Below are 16914 nucleotides of genomic sequence, written 5' to 3'. Positions count from 1 at the left end.
GGATGCAGAGCTGAGCTGAGAAATGGCAGGTAAAGTTCAAACTGGATAAATGCGAAGGGATGCATTTTGGTAGGTCGAACTCAAATGCTGAATATAGGATTAAAGACAGGATTCTTGGCAGTGTGGAGGAACAGAGGGATCTAGGTGTGCAAGTACATGGATCCCTCAAAGTTGCCACCCAAGTGGATAGGGTTGTTAAGAAAGCATATGGTGTTTTGGCTTTCATTAACAGGGGGTTTAAGAGCCATGAGGTTTTGCTGCAGCTCTACAAGTCCCTGGTGAGACCTCACTTGGAATATTGTGTCTAATCCTGGTCACCCTATTATAGGAAAGATACAGAGGCTTTGGAGAGGGTGCAGAGAAGGTTACCAGAATGTTGCCTGGACTCGAGGGTTCCTTACGAAGAAAGGTTGAATAAGCTCGGACGTTTCTATCTGGAGAGAAGGAGGAAGAGAGGAGACCTGATCGAGGTGTACAAAATAGTGAGAGGAATAGATAGAGTCAATAGCCAGAGACTTTTCCCCAGGGCAGGATTGGCTGGTATGAGGAGTCATAGTTTGAAGATATTAGGAGGAAGGTATAAATGAGATGTCAGAGATAGGTTCTTTACGCAGAGAGTTGTGAATGCATGGAATGTGTTGCCAGCAGTGGTGGTGGAAGCAGAGTCATTGGGGACATTTAAGCGACTGCTGGATGTGCACATGGATAGCAGTGAGTTGAGGGGTGCATAGGTTAAGTTACTATATTTTACATTAGGATTACACTTCGGCGCAACATTGTGGCTCAAAGGGCCTGTACTTTTCTATGTTCTATGTGACTGACACATTCCGCGCCGAAACCTGTTTGTCCTTTGGTATCGGTGAACAATCCCTAATTGTCACAGTTGTACACTTTCTTTATCTAACTAACTAGTGTATCATATCTAAACTACTATTTCTCAACATACCCAATAAACTATCAGAAAATTGTAATAACTTGTCAACTGCCTTACTGTGATCACGACTAAACAGCAATAGAGCAACAGCTCTCAATCTCTGGTTAAGCGCAGCGCTTTGTCTCTTAATTGAAGTCTATTTTCTCCTTCTTGATGATGCATGCTTAGTTTCTGACAATATTTTATACACTGTTCGCAATTTGGCTTTGTGCCATGTTAGGTAAAACCCCTTTCTTAGTCCATGGTTACCTAACTGCCTTTCTAGGGTGGTACCTTGATCCTATTTTTGTTTCATTGTGATTCCTTTGTGGATGGAGTGGGGGTGGGGTGTCTAAATTTGTGCTTCATGATTCCATGAACTCCTGATTATCGCTGAGCCAGAAGACTTGGGTTCAACTTTCACTTGCTCCAAAGTGTGTAATAACATCTCTGAACAAGTTCATCAGAAGTGCCACTTAATGGGATTGAAATGTGAAAATTTCATTTCACAGAAGATTGATTAGATGGTGTAAGTATATAGTCTTTACTGGTTAAGAGGCTAACATCTTCCTGGGGTTATTCACAGTTTAACCACTTTTAAACAAAGCACAAATATATTTTGAGTTAGCCTTTTCCATCACTTTCAGACATGTCATTACTTGCGCAGAATATAAACTAACACTCAATTAAGCTTATCCACATTAGTTTGCAGGTATCTTATAAACAGACAACTTTAACAAATATGCTTAAAGATAATGACAACTAACTTCCAATTATTATAATAAAATATATTAAATCCTACACTATTCCCAAATTGGAGGTGGGGGTGGGGGGCAAAAGGAGTCTGCTTTGGAATTTTCTGTAACAATCTTTCACATCCTTCATCTACACTCAATTTCAGTGCTTTTCATTCTCTGTTTGCAGTAATTTTTTAATTCTGTTGTACAATTTCAAGGACTATAATTCTCCTTCTCAGGTTCTTAATCATTCCTTTCATATACCTGAGAGTGATCAGCAACTACCAAAGTAACCACTTGAATGTCTGTTAGCAAATGTGGTGTTATTCTCATCCATGAGGGGACATCAGTATTTGAACCTATGTTCCACCAACTGCTTTCATCAGCCATTGCTATTAATTCCTTTTCCATTTCCTAATTGTGCTGTCTCAAAACATAGCTTTGTTCAGATGAATGAGGTCATTCTTGAGCTCAGCGTTCCATATATTCAAAACATTTGGTAAAAGTTATCTCCTTTCTACAATTCTTTGCGATCTCGCTCTAGTCTGGTCTAAAACCAGTTTTTTATTTTCAGTTCTCCAGTTCCTCCCTTACTTGGATCCATCTAGAAGATATTCCTATCAGGTATTATCTTCCTAAACCTTCAATTGCTAAATAAAATTCCCTTCATTTTGTTTTGTTCTCTTTAGTTATTGTCTTCAATTTCATTCATAATTATTATTCCATATTCCATATTTCCCATGGAAGTATGTTTCAATGCTTTCATGATTTAAGTTTCTTCCTATTATAGTGAGGAGAAAGTGAGGACTGCAGATGCTGGAGATCAGAGCTGAAAATGTGTTGCTGGAAAAGCGCAGCAGGTCAGGCAGCATCCAAGGAGCAGGAGAATCGACGTTTCGGGTATGAGCCCTTCTTCCTGAAACGTCGATTCTCCTGCTCTTTGGATGCTGCCTGACCTGCTGCGCTTTTCCAGCAACACATTTTCAGCTCCTATTATAGTGACCATGTTACCCATGTTTTAAGAGTTAAATTAGGGTTAAACCATTCAGTTATAGAGTCTGAAAGGGTTTTTTATTTTTAAAAAGTGTGAGCAGAATTAAAGCATCACAGTTATGAAGAGACAAGATAAGGATTGAAGCACACGAGCCATAGAAGAAATAGCAAAGGCAGAATTGATAGGGTGTTGCAGACTACTTAGCCACACAATAAGCAGAGATATAGAAGGTCTTGGGTTAATACAATGTCTGATGTATGTACTGTGGAAAATGAATAAACTAACACCTAGGTATCTGGTCCACATATGGTTTGTAAATTGATCAGAATAAGAATTTAGGAAATGACTTAGGTGTATAAAAGCTAAAAACATGGGTTTTTGCAGAGTCTAGTCTTACATTTGTAAGGCTGACACTCCTTGCATTCACTTGAATAAATCTGTACCTGAACCTCCTGGCAATTTGTCAAACTACACCCATGACAAGTGTTACATTCAGGTATGTTCTAATTCACCACCATTAGTTAAGGCAGGGAGCTGCACCAGACAGATGTGGGCAAGATCCAAAGAACCTGAAAGAGAGCTCAGGACAGGGTGCACTGCATGAGGAGGCAAAGAAAAAGCAGTCATACAGACAGTTCAGAATGCTAGAAACCACAAGCGAAACAGGGTCAGCTGAAGCTGTGCTGATGGGGAAACTAAGATCACTAAGGACAAGTAGAAGAAAAGAAATAAAAGATACTTTTGGGAGAGAAGTTGAAAGCACCTTCAGGTGGTCGGTCCTGACGGTGAAGGGGATCGAGGATTGGTCGGCCCAGTTCCCAAAGAGCATGGCCTCGCTCTTGCCTCGGTTTACCTTGGCCCCCGAGGCCCGTTTGAACTGGTCACATATGCACATCAGTCTGTGACGGACAGCGGATCTGAGCAGAAAACGGCGACATCATCCATGTACAGGGAGGCATTAACCTGCAGGCCCCCGCTGCCAGGAATAGTCACCCCTCTCAGGCTCGCATCCTTCCTGATGGACCTGGCAAATGGCTCTATGCAGCACACAAACAAGGCAGGAGAGAGAGGGCAGCCCTGCCTGACTCCAGATTTGACTGGGAAGCTATCTGATTCCCACCTATTGATGAGACTGCACTGACAATGTTGGTGTAGAGCAGTCTGATCCAATTGCAGATTCCCTCCCCAAAGCCCACTTTGGAGAGAACATCTCTCATATACTTGTGTGATATCCTGTCAGAGGCTTTCTCCTGGTCCAGGCTTATCAGACAGGTGTCCAACCCTCTGTCCTGCATGTAGGTGATCGTATCCCTGAGGAGTGCGAGACTCTCAGCGATCTTCCTGCCCGGTACAGCACAGGTTTGGTCAGGGTGAATCACCGACCCCAGAGCAGACCTGACCCAGTTGGCGATTACCTTTGACAGAATTTTGTAATCCGCATTCAACAGTGAGATTGTATTTGGTTCGGGGGGGCTGGGGCGTGCGCCAAGTCTTGGGAGGAGCGTATCAGCAAAGTGAGGCAGAAACTGGGCAGATGGAAGCTACGGTCGCTCTCCATCGCGGGAAAAAACCTGGTCATCAGGTGTGAGGCACTGTCATTGCTATTATACGTGGCACAAGTCTGGCCTATCCCCAGAACCTGTGCCGCTGCAGTCACCCGGGCCATCTTCCAGTTTATATGGAGGTCAAAGATGGACCGGGTCCAAAGGGACTTGCTGTACAAAGATCTGGGCAACGGGGGGAAAAATACACTCAATGCCACCCTCACCCTGATGGCCACCTTTGTGTGTGGCTGCATCAAGCTGTGCATGGATCCCCGGTACGCAAACACCAAGTGTCACTACGTACTGAGGTTCTACCTGTCTCCGGTGTTGCGAAGGATGGGCCTGGCCTCGCTGCCGCGGAACGCTCCGAGTAGTTGGACCGTTCCGTACCACCTGTCCTTCGTGGAGAAGTTTATGAAGAAAAACACCTTTGACCACAACTCCATCAGGAAGTGGTCAGCACGTAGTGTCCTTGAGACCCTTCGGGAAAAGGAGAGGGCAGATCCCATCGAGCGGTTCCCTGAGCAGATGGTCAAAGCCATTTGGCAGAATGCCTCATCGCCAGAACTTTCCAACAAGCACCAAGACATGGCTTGGCTGGTGGTGAGAAGGGCTCTGCCTGTGAGATCCTTTATGCACACCCGGACTCTCAGCCGCACCGCACACTGCCCTCGAAGCGACTGCGGTGGGGAAAAGACTGTCACACACCTCCTTCTGGAATGTGCCTACGCAGAAGAAGTCTGGAGAGGAATGTAGTGGTGTTTGTCTAGGTTTGTCCCGAGCAGTGCCGTGATGCGGGACTCCGTGCTCTACGGCCTGTTCCCCGGGACGCACACCAAGACAAACATCAACTGTGTTTGGAGGATCATCAACTCGGTGAAGGACACTCTCTGGGTGGTCCGAAACCTGTTGATCTTCCAGCTGAAGGAGTTGACCCCAACTGAGTGTTGCAGACTGGCACATTCTGAGGTCCAGGACTACGTGTTGAGGGACTCGCTGAAGCTTAGGGCAGTTGCCGCCAAGGCGCGGTGGGGAAAGACCACCGTGTAACATCTGCCTGCCTAAAGAAGAACAGGGGGCCCACGCAGTCATTTGGGCTCTGCTGATGCCTCAGTTAAAAATGTAATCATACAGACCTGTAAATAGGAATTATTACTCTGTTTTCGGTATGCAAACAAATGGAATATTTACATATGTATGGCATATCCAGTTGTACAGATCATTGAAGTATTTTATGAATAAAGTATATTTTTGAAATAAAAAAAGAGAGAAGTTGAAAGCAATTGAATTTGTAAAAGAAAAGATCACAGCATGTTTCAGCATGTTTTGATTTGTCCCTTGAAATTAGGAACAGCTTTTCAGCATCTGATAACATGGAGTCAGACAACACTGCTTTTGAACTTGAAATAAATTTTGAGATGTGAAATTTCTAAAGGAATTTGACAAATTACTCATTAAAAATGAGGTTATCTAAGTTTAAAGAATGAACATGTCAGAGATGATAGTGTCTGGAATCAAAAAGAAATGTTTGATTTCTGTTTTAAGAATGTTGTAAGAATATTTTATTGGACAGTGTGAGATAGTATGAACAATGAGATAGAATGGTAACAATGAAATAACTCAGACAAGATAGAAACAGTAGATATATTTTTGATTTGAGAACTTGGAGTAATTTATCAGGGTGTCATTTGATTGAATATATCAATTCAGAATTTATATAGTTTATAGTGAAAGGAAAATGGTGAGATGATATACATTATATGAGATACAGTTTGGATAAGAATAATTTAAAGTTTAGGAACTGTAATAGGAATAATGGATGCTAAAAACCAGCAACATATGTCTAAAAGTATGATAAAGGGACAGAATGCAAAGTATGAGAAAAAGCTAGTAATGATTTAGAAACAGAGTAGGATTTGCTACAAATGTTGGAATAGGAAAAGAATAACTAACGCTGGTATAAGAAAAAGAACTGTGGATGCTGGAAATCTGAATCAAGAACTGTGATGGAGGACGCTTCGTCAAAGCTGAATTGAAACGGGAACTCGGCTTATTTCTGTATAGATGCTACCAGGCCCCCCTTGGGTTCCTTCAACACTTTCTGTTTTTGTTTGCAACTAAAGTTCATGTCGCTTCTCTATAGAGTGAAAATATGAAATTGATAATGATAAACAAAAAAAGGTGGCAGTGTCTTTGAACAAATATTTTGTGTCTGTCTTCATGATAGAAGACTGAAAAAACATAATTGAAAAGGTCATTGAAAATCAAGAGGTGGTACGGAGGGATAAGATTAAAACAATAATGACCACCAGGGAAAAGGTACAAGGAAAATTACTGGAGTGATAGCTTCACAAGTCTCCAGGACCAGATTCCTGATGGAGGGCTTTTGCCCGAAACGTCGATTTCGCTGCTCCTTGGATGCTGCCTGAACTGCTGTGCTCTTCCAGCACCACTAATCCAGAATCTGATTTCCAGTCATTGTTTTTACCTCCAGGACCAGATGCCTTGCATTCTGAGCCCTTAAAATACTGGGCAGCAAATTCTACATATCCACCCCCATAAATGAAAACATTTTTCCCCACATCTCCACCAATCCTCTACCAATCCCCTTAAATCTGTGTCTCCTGGTGATTGATCTGTTAGCCACGTAAACAAGTCTTCCCTATGTACGCTATTCAAGCCTCTTATCTTTCAACCATAATCTTTGTTTCTTGTCACTGAGCTATGACAATAGACAATAGACAATAGGTGCAGGAGTAGGCCATTCTGCCCTTTGGGCCTGCACCACCATTCAATATGATCATGGCTGATCATCCTTAATCAGTATCCTGTTCCTGCCTTATCTCCATAACCCTTGATTCCACTATCCTTGAGAGCTCTATCCAACTCTTTCTTAAATGAATCCAGAGACTGAGCCTCCACTGCCCTCTGGGGCAGAGCATTCCACACAGCCACCACTCTTTGGGTGAAGAAGTCTGGCTGTGTGGTTTACAAAGTGGGCTGCATTGGATTTGTCCTCTTTTGTGCACAGGTCATCCCTGGACAATTTTCCACATTGCCAGTTGCTGTAACTGTGTTGAAAGAGCTCGCCCAGAACCATAGCTGGTCCGAGAACAAAAGTCTTCAGTACATTGCCAGCTTGTTGTCTGTGCACATAGCCTTTGCAGTCTTCAGCTATTTCTTAATATCACTTGAAGTGATACAAAATGGTTGAATACTGACATCTGTGTTGCTTGGACCTCTGGAGGAGGCTGAGTTGGATCATCCATTCAGTAATTCTAGCTAAAAATGGTTTCATATGCTTCAGCCTAGTCTTAGTGGCAAAAATAGAGCTTAGATTGGATCTACTGGTTGTAGGATTGCACACTCTCTATCATGTGCTGCTTGGACTGTTTGTCATGCAAACCTAACATTTAAGAAACAGCTGGTTTTCCGTAAATCGACATTAATGATGAAAAATTCTATTATCACTGACAACAATGACCTGCTTCCTTTCTTACGTTTCTGAACTGTTGTCTATATGCTCTGGTGCCAATTCGTAGGCACTCAAAACAGCCTTTTTTTTACTTCTTCATATTCTCCTGACATCTCCTTGGACAGCGCTGCAAACACCTCACTAGTCCTGCCCACCAACTTGGCCTGAATTAACATTACTCAGTCTCTGGCCAGTTCATCTGTGTAACCAATTTCTCAAAGGAAATGAAAACAAGCTTCTACATATTTTTCATTGAATTTTGATAATGTTTGGACATACTTATATGTAACTCTACCAGGCTGCTGACTACAATGAGTTTGCTCATCATCACTTCTATCATGTACTTTTACTTCTGCCATTTGATCTCTTTTTGCTTCAAGTTCCAACTTCATCTTTTCCAACTCAACAATTATTTCCTTGTCCCTGCTTTTAACTGTAATTCAAACTCTTGTCTATCTCTTGCTTTGTTCTGCCAGAGCGATTCATTCCTTTTCTCTTTCCACTGCTTTTAATTGTAATCCAAACTGTTTCATGTCTCTTTCTTTGTTTGAAGTTCACTTTCTAACTCCAATTGTCTCACGTGCAGTTAAATGTTTTCTAACTCCACTGCACTTGATTGTTTCTCTGGTATACCTAAATGCCTGGCTAACTCTGCTACAATTTCAGCATTCTTATTAACCCTAATTAAACCCAATCTTGGTCTGTTTGCTATTTCTACAAGTGTCATCTTTTTCTGTCTTTCTAAATTTTCTTGGCAAATTTGGGAAGCATCTTTGATCCCCAGAACCTCTTGAGCAATGTTAAGAGCCACTTACTCACTTTTGATTTAACCAACAACAAGCAAGCAAAATTAAACAGATTTTTCACTTTGAAAGATCCAGGACAATAGTCCCCAAGTCTGTTTAAATCTGTCCAAGTCTGTCCAAATCTGTTCAAATCCTGGACCCAATCTGTCCAAATCCCAGACCCGATCCATCCATATCTCAGACTTCAATCACCCCCCCCCCCCTCCAAGTTGTTGTAAAGCAGAGGTTGACTCCCTGTGACAACTAAAACAAAACACCCAAAGAAGAGCACTTCACCCTGTAATCTGGAAGAGGTGTGTAAATAGTAACCTGCTTTTCAGAAACTCCTAGTGGTTAAATGGAAATAACTCCCTAACACTCACTTTAAAATCAACAAGTAACATTTCATTTATCAAACTTTAACAGTGTACAAATTAAGTAAACTACTAGTAAGCCCATATAAAACAAGATTTTAATGGTACACTGTTCCACTCATATACAAGTCCCACTCATATACAAAAACAGAATTTAGCCTCTTGAAATTACAGCCAGTTTACATGTCTTCTGGAAAGTTTTGTGCCTTCTTCCGTCGAGTCTTCTGTCAGGAACTCTTTCCCCAATTCTTTGTCAGGAACACCTTTTTTTGTCATTGGTACCTTTTTTTTAAGGTGGTGTTTGTCTAATATATAGATGACTGTGAGAGTCAAATCCTCTCTCAAGAGTGTTGAGAACTGTTAGCTCTGGCGGATGGCAGTTAGCTCTGGGGTCTTTGTCTCTTCTTTTATACCCATGATGACATAACAATATTTCTTACATAGAATTGGTCCTATGTTGTCAAAACCATCAGATTTAAATGTAATAGTGTTTTGGTATCTAAGGGCCTGGTTCAAATTCATTGGCTCGATTCAAAGCCTTTTGTCTTGGCAAAAACTGCTGCTTAGCCTGCTAACTATACAGGCTTTCAATCTGAATCTTACAATTCAGGTGCTCTCTGTGCATCTGCAAACCCCTAAGTTGCAGCTCACAGACATCCATTTTAATCTCTAAGTACAGAAAAAACACCACCTTTTAAAGGGACCACACAATGCTTTCCCCCCAGCATTTTACAGTTTTACAATTTTACACACACCAAATTCTAACTTTCTGTCTCCCAATCTACAATTATTCTACAACTTGGCAACAGTACGTAAAAGGTTCTAGGAGAAAGTGAGGACTGCAGATGCTGGAGATCAGAGCTGAAAATGTGTTGCTGGAAAAGCGCAGCAGGTCAGGCAGCATCCAAGAAGCAGGAGAATCGACATTTCGGGCATAAGCCCTTCTTCAGGAATGAGGAAAGTGTGTCCAGCAGGCTAAGATAAAAGGTAGGGAGGAGGGACTTGGGGGAGGGGCGTTGGGAATGCGATAGGTGGAAGGAGGTTAAGGTGAGGGTGATAGGCTGGAGTGGGGGTGGGGGCAGAGAGGTCAGGAAGAAGATTTCAGGTTAGGAAGGTGGTGCTGAGTTTGAGGGTTGGGACGGAGACAAGGTGGGGGAAGGGAAATGAGGAAACTGGAGAAATCTGAGTTCATCTCTTGTGGTTGGAAGGTTCCTAGGTGGAAGATGAGGCGCTCTTCCTCCAGCCGTCGTGTTGCTATGGTCTGGTGATGGAGGAGTCCAAGGACCTGCATGTCCTTGGTGGAATGAGAGGGGGACAGGGTTGGAGGAGTTGAGCTATAGGGAGAGGCTGAACAGGCTGGGGCTGTTTTCCCTGGAGTGTCGGAGGCTGAGGGGTGACCTTATAGAGGTTTACAAAATCATCACGGGCATGGATAGGAAAAATAGACAAACTTTTTTCCCTGGGGTGGGGGAGTCCAGAACTAGAGGGCATAGGTTTAGGGTGAGAGGGGAAAGGTATAAAAGAGACCTAAGGGGCAACTTTTTCACGCAGAGGGTGGTACGTGTATGGAATGAGCTGCCAGAGGAAGTGGTGGAGGCTTGTACAATTGCAACATTTAGAGTCATAGAGTCATAGAGATGTACAGCATGGAAACAGACATTTGGATGAATATATGAATAGGAAGGGTTTGGAGGGATATGGGCCAGGTGCTGACAGGTGGAACTAGATTGGGTTGGGATATCTGGTCGGCATGGACAGGTTGGACTGAAGGGTCTGCTTCCATGCTGTACATCTCTATGACTCTATGACCCATTGCTGTCCATGTGCTATCGGTTGAGACATAATGCCCTCAAGGAGGGAATTCCAGGATTTTGTCCCAATGACAATGAAGGAACAGCAGTATATTTCCAAGTCAGGATGGTGAGTGGCTTGGAGGAGGACTTGCAGTTGTGTGGTGTTCCCATGTATCTGCTACCTGAAGAAGGCCTCTGGCCCAAAATGCCGATTTTACTGCTCCTCGGATGCTGCCTGACCTGCTGTGCTTTTCCAGCCACACACTCTCGACTCTGATCTCCAGCATCTGCAGACCTCACTTTCTCCATTTATCTGCAATCCTTGTCCTTCTAAGTGAAAGTGGTCGTGGGTTTGGAAGGTACTGTCTGAGCATCTTATAGAGAAGACACATTGCTGCTATCAATTGTCAGTGATGGAAAGAGTGGATGTTTGTGGATATGGGGCCAATCAACTGGACTGCTTTGTCCTGAATGGTGTCAAGTTTCTTAACTGTTGATGGAGTTTCAAGCTGGAAACTCAACTGGATTTACTTAATAAACACTATGGCTGCAAGGACAGAACAGAGGTGAGGAATACTGTGGCAAATATCTCATCCCTGAGTCCTCATGTTCATCATCTGTTCATCATCCTCAATGCATGAGTCAGATGTGTAATGGTATACTTCCTACTTCCCTGGATGCAGCTCCAGAAAAACTCTCAAAGATTAACATCAAACCAATAACAATACTAAACTGCTGCCACTGAGCATTGGTGGAAGTAGAAGTGAATGTTTGTGCATGTATGCCAATCCGGTTGACTGCTTGGATAGTTTCAAGCTTTTTGAATGTTATTGGAGCTGTATTCATTCAGGAAAATGGGGACATTCCATCATCACACTTCTGACTTGTGCTTTGTTGAATGGAGGACAGGGATTGAGGACACGATTCCTAAAATCTGACCTGCTCTTGTAGCCACAATATTTATATGGCTAGTCCAGTACAGTTTTTGGTTAATGATAACTCCAAGGATTTTGATATTAGGGGATTCAGCATTGGTGATGCTATTTAAGGGGCAATGGTTAGAATGTCTCTTGTTTGGGATGATCATTGCCTGGCACTTGTGTGGTGCAAATATCATTAGCTAGTTGAGCCCAAACATGGATATTGTCCAGATCTTGCTGCATTTGGACAAGAATTACTGAATGTTTTGTTGTCTTTGAGTAAATTATGTTGCTCGTGGCAAATTTCAATTTGGTTGACTTTTTCCACAATATGTTACATTACACGTAGAACATTACAGCGCAGTACAGGCCCTTTGGCCCTCAATGTTGCGCCGCCCTGTCATACTAATCTGAAGCCCATCTAACCAACACTATTCCATGTACATCCATATGCTTGTCCAATGGCGACTTAAATGTACTTACAGTTGGCGAATCTACTACCATTGCAGGCAAAGCATTCCATACCCTTACCACACTCTGAGTAAAGAAACTACCTCTGACATCTATTCTATATCTATCACCCCTCAATTTAAAGCTATGCCCCCTCGTGCTCGCTGTCACCATTCTTCGAAAGAGGCTCTCCCTGTCCACCCTATCTAACCCTCTGATTATCTTATATGCCTCTATTACGTCACCTCTCAACCTTCTTCTCTCTAATGAAAACAGCCTCAAGTCCCTCAGCCTTTCCTCGTAAGACCTTCCCTCAATACCAGGCAACATCCTAGTAAATCTCCTCTGCACCCTTTCCAAAGCTTCCACATCCTTCTTATAATCCAGAACTGTACACAATACTCCAAGTGTGGCCACACCAGAGTTTTGTACAGCTGCAGCATAACCTCATGGTTCCGGAACTCGATCTCTCTATTAATAAAAGCTAAAACACTATACCTTCTTAACAACCCTGTCAACCTGGGTGGCAACTTTCAAGGATCTGTGTACGTGGACACCGAGATCTCTCTGCTCATCGACACTACCAAGAATCTTACCATTAGCCCAGTACTTTGCATTCCGGTTACTCCAACCAAAGTGAATCACCTCACACTTAAGAGTCAGAGAGTCATAGAGATGTACAGAATGGAAACAGACCCTTCAGTCCAACCTGTCCATGCTGACCAAATATCCCAACCCAACCTAGTCCCACCTGCCAGCACCTGGCCCATATCCCTCCAAACCCTTGCTATTCATGTACCCATCCAAATGCCTCTTAAATGTTGCAATTGTACCAGCTTCCACCACTTCCTCTGGCAGCTCATTCCATACACGTACCACCCTCTTCGTGAAAAAGTTGCCCCTTAGGTCTCTTTTATCTCTTTCCCCTCTCACCCTAAACCTATGCCCTCTAGTTCTGGACTCTCCCACCCCAGGGGAGTTTGTCTATTTTTCCTATCCATGCCCCTAATGATTTAGTAAACCTCTATAAGGTCACCCCTCAGCCTCCGACGCTCCTGGGAAAACAGCCCCAGCCTGTTCAGCCTCTCCCTGTAGCTCAGATCCTCCAACCCTGGCAACATCCTTGTAAATCTTTTCTGAACCCTTTCAAGTTTCACAACATCCTTCCGATAGGAAGGAGACCAGAATTGCACGCAATATTCCAACAGTGGCCTAACCAATGTCCTGTACAGCTGCAACATGACCTCCCAACTCCTATACTCAATACTCTGACCAATAAAAGAAAGCATACCAAATGCCTACTTCACTATCCTATCCACCTGCGACTCCACTTTCAAGGAGTTATGAACCTGCACTCCAAGGTCCCTTTGTTCAGCAACATTCCCTAGGACCTTACTATTAAGTGTATAAGTCCTGCTAAGATTTGCTTTCCCAAAATGCAGCACCTCGCATTTACCTGAATTAAATTCCATCTGCCACTTCTCAGCCCAGCTCTGCAGCTTACCTATGTCTCTCTGTAACCTACAACATCCTTCGTCACTATCCACAACTCTTAGTGTCGTCTGCAAATTTACTAACCCACCCTTCTCCGCCCTCATCCAGGTCGTTAATAAAAATGACGAACAACAGTGGACCCAACACCGACCCTTGCGGTGCACCACTGGTAACTGGACTCCAAGATGAACATTTCCCATCAACCATCACCCTCTATCTCCTGTCAGCAAGTCAATTACTGATCCAAACTGCTATAGATGAATAGGAAGGGTTTGGAGGGATATGGGCCGGGTGCTGACAGGTGGGACTAGATTGGGTTGGGATATCTGGTCAGCATGGACAGGTTGGACCGAAGAGTCTGCTTCCGTGATGTACATCTCTATGACTCTATGACTCTATCTCCCACAATCCCATTCCTCCGCATTTTATACAACAGCCTACTGTGGGGAACCTGATCGAACGCCTTGCTGAAATCCATATACACCACATCAACCGGTTTACTCTCATCTATCTGTTTGGTCACCTTCTCAAAGACCTCAATAAGGTTTGTGAGGCACGACCTACCCTTCACAAAACCGTGCCGACTATCCCTAATGAAATTATTCTTTTCTAGATGATTCTAAATCCTATCTCTTATAACCTTTTCCAACACTTTACCAACAACTGAAGTAAGGCTCACTGGTCTATAATTTACCAGATTGTCTCTACTCCCCTTCTTGAACATGGGAACCACATTTGCTATCCTCCAGCCTTCTAGCACTATTCCTGTAGACAATGACGATTGAAAGATCAATGCCAAAGGCTCGGCCATCTCCTCTCTGGCTTCCCAGAAGATCCTAGGATAAATCCCATCCGGCCCAGGGGACTTATCTATTTTCACACTATGCAGGATTTCTAATACCTCTTCCTTGTGAACCTCAATCACACCTAGTCCAGTAGCCTGTATCTCAGTAATCTCCTCGACAACACTGTTGTTTTCTAGAGTGAATACTGTCGGACAATATTCATTTAGTGTTTCCCCTATCTCCTCTGACTCCACACACAACTTCCCACCACTATCCTTGATTGGCCCTAATCTTACTCTCGTCATTCTTTTATTCCTTAAATACCTATAGAAAGCCTTAGGGTTTACCCTGATCCTATCCACCAACAACTTCTCATGTCTCCTCCTGGCTCTTCTGAACTCTCTCTTTAGGTCTTTCCTGGCTACCTTGTAATCCTCAAGCACCCTAACTGAGCCTTCACATCTCAACCTAACATAAGCCTTCTTCTTCCTCTTGACCACTTCCACGTCCTTTGTAAATCACGGCTCCCGTGCTCTACAGCTTCCTCCCTGCCTGACAGCTACATACTTATCGAGGACACACACGAGCTTTTCCTTGAATAAGCTCCACATTTCTAATGTGCCCATCCCCTGCAGTTTCCTTCCCCATCCTATGCTTCCTAAATCTTGCCTAATCGCATTGTAATTGCCTTTCCCCCAGCTGTAACTCTTGCCCAGTGGTATAAACCTTTCCCTTTCCGTCACTAAAGTAAACATAACAGAATTGTGATCGCTATCACCAAAGTGCTCACCTACTTCCAAGTCTAACATCTGGCTGGGCTCATTACCCAGTACCAAATCTAAAGTGGCTTCGCCCCTTGTAGGCCGGTCTACATACTGTGTCAGGAAGTCCCCCTGCACACACTGGACAAAAACTGACCCATCTATAGTACTTGTACTATAGTGTTCCCAGTCAATATTTGGAAAATTGAAGTCCCCCATGACAACTACCCTGTCTCTCTCACTCCTATCGAGGATCATCTTTGCTATCCTTTCCTCTACGTCTCTGGAACTATTCAGAGGCCGATAGAAAACTCCCAACAGGGTGACCTCTCCTTTCTTGTTTCTAACCTCAGCCCATACTACCTCAGTTGACGAGTCCCCAAACATCCTTTCTGCAACTGTAATACTGTCCTTGACCAACAATGCCACACCTCCCCCTCTTTTACCATCTTCTCTGTTCATACTGAAACATCTAAATTCTGGAACCTGCAACAACCATTTCTGTCCCTGCTCTATCCATGTCTTTGAAATGGCCACAACATCGAAGTTCCAGTTATCAAACCATACTGAAAGTTCATCTACCTTATTCCGGATGCTCCTGGCATTGAAGTAGACACACTTCAAACCAACTTCCTGCTTGCCGGTGCCATCTTGCGTCCTTGAAACTTGATTTCGGACCTCCCTACTCTCAACCTTTTCTATACTCGAACTACAATTTTGGTTCCCATCCCGCTGCTGGATTAGTTTAAACCCACCCCAATAGCTTTAGCGAATTTCACTCCCAGGATATTGGTACCCCTCTGGTTCAGATGAAGACCATCCTGCTAGTTGAGGTCCCACCTACCCTAGAAAGAGCCCCAATTATCCAAGAAGCCAAAACCCTCCCTCCTGCACCATTCCTGTAGCCACGTGTTCAACTCCTCTCTCTCCCTATTCCTCGCCTCACTAGCACGTGGCACGGGCAACAAACCATAGACAGCAACTCTGTTCATCCTAACTCTAAGCTTCCATCCTAGCTCCCTGAATTTAGAACATAGCACATAGAAAAATACAGCGCAGTACAGGTCCTTTGGCCCTCAATGTTGCGCCGATCCAAGCCCACCTAACCTACACGAGCCCACTATTCTCCATATGCCTATCCAATGCCCGCTTAAATGCCCATAAAGAGGGAGAGTCCACCACTGCTACTGGCAGGGCATTCCATGAACTCCTGACTTGCTGAGTAAAGAATCTACCCCTAACATCTGTCCGATACTTACCACCCTTTAATTTAAAGCTATGCCCCCTCGTAATAGCTGACTTCATACGTGGAAAAAGGTTCTCATGGTCAACCCTATCTAAACCCCTAATCATCTTGTACACCTCTATCAAGTCACCCCTAAACCTTCTTTTCTCCAATGAAAACAGCCCCAAGTGCCTCAGCCTTTCCTCATATGATCTTCCTACCATACCAGGCAACATCCTGGTAAACCTCTTCTGCACCCGTTCCAGTGACTCCACATCCTTCCTATAGTATGGTGACCAAAACTGCACACAATACTCCAGATGCGGCCGCACCAGAGTCTTATACAACTTATGACCTCAGGACTCCGGAACTCAATTCCTCTACCAATAAAAGCCAGTACGCCATATGCCTTCTTCACTGCACTATTTACCTGGGTGGCAACTTTCAGAGATCTGTGTACATAGACACCAAGATCCCTCTGCTCATCCACACTACCAAGTATCCGACCATTAGCCCAGTACCCCATCTTCTCATACCAAAGTGAATCACTTCACACTTACCTACATTGAACTCCATTTGCCACCTTTCTGCCCAGCTCTGCAGCTTATCTATATCCCGCTGTAACCTGACACATCCTTCCTCACTGTCAACAACTCCACCAACT

This window comes from Chiloscyllium punctatum, chromosome 41 (assembly GCF_047496795.1).
Source record: "Chiloscyllium punctatum isolate Juve2018m chromosome 41, sChiPun1.3, whole genome shotgun sequence".
Lineage (NCBI taxonomy): Eukaryota > Metazoa > Chordata > Chondrichthyes > Orectolobiformes > Hemiscylliidae > Chiloscyllium > Chiloscyllium punctatum.
Note: the sequence above shows the minus strand (reverse complement) of the source record.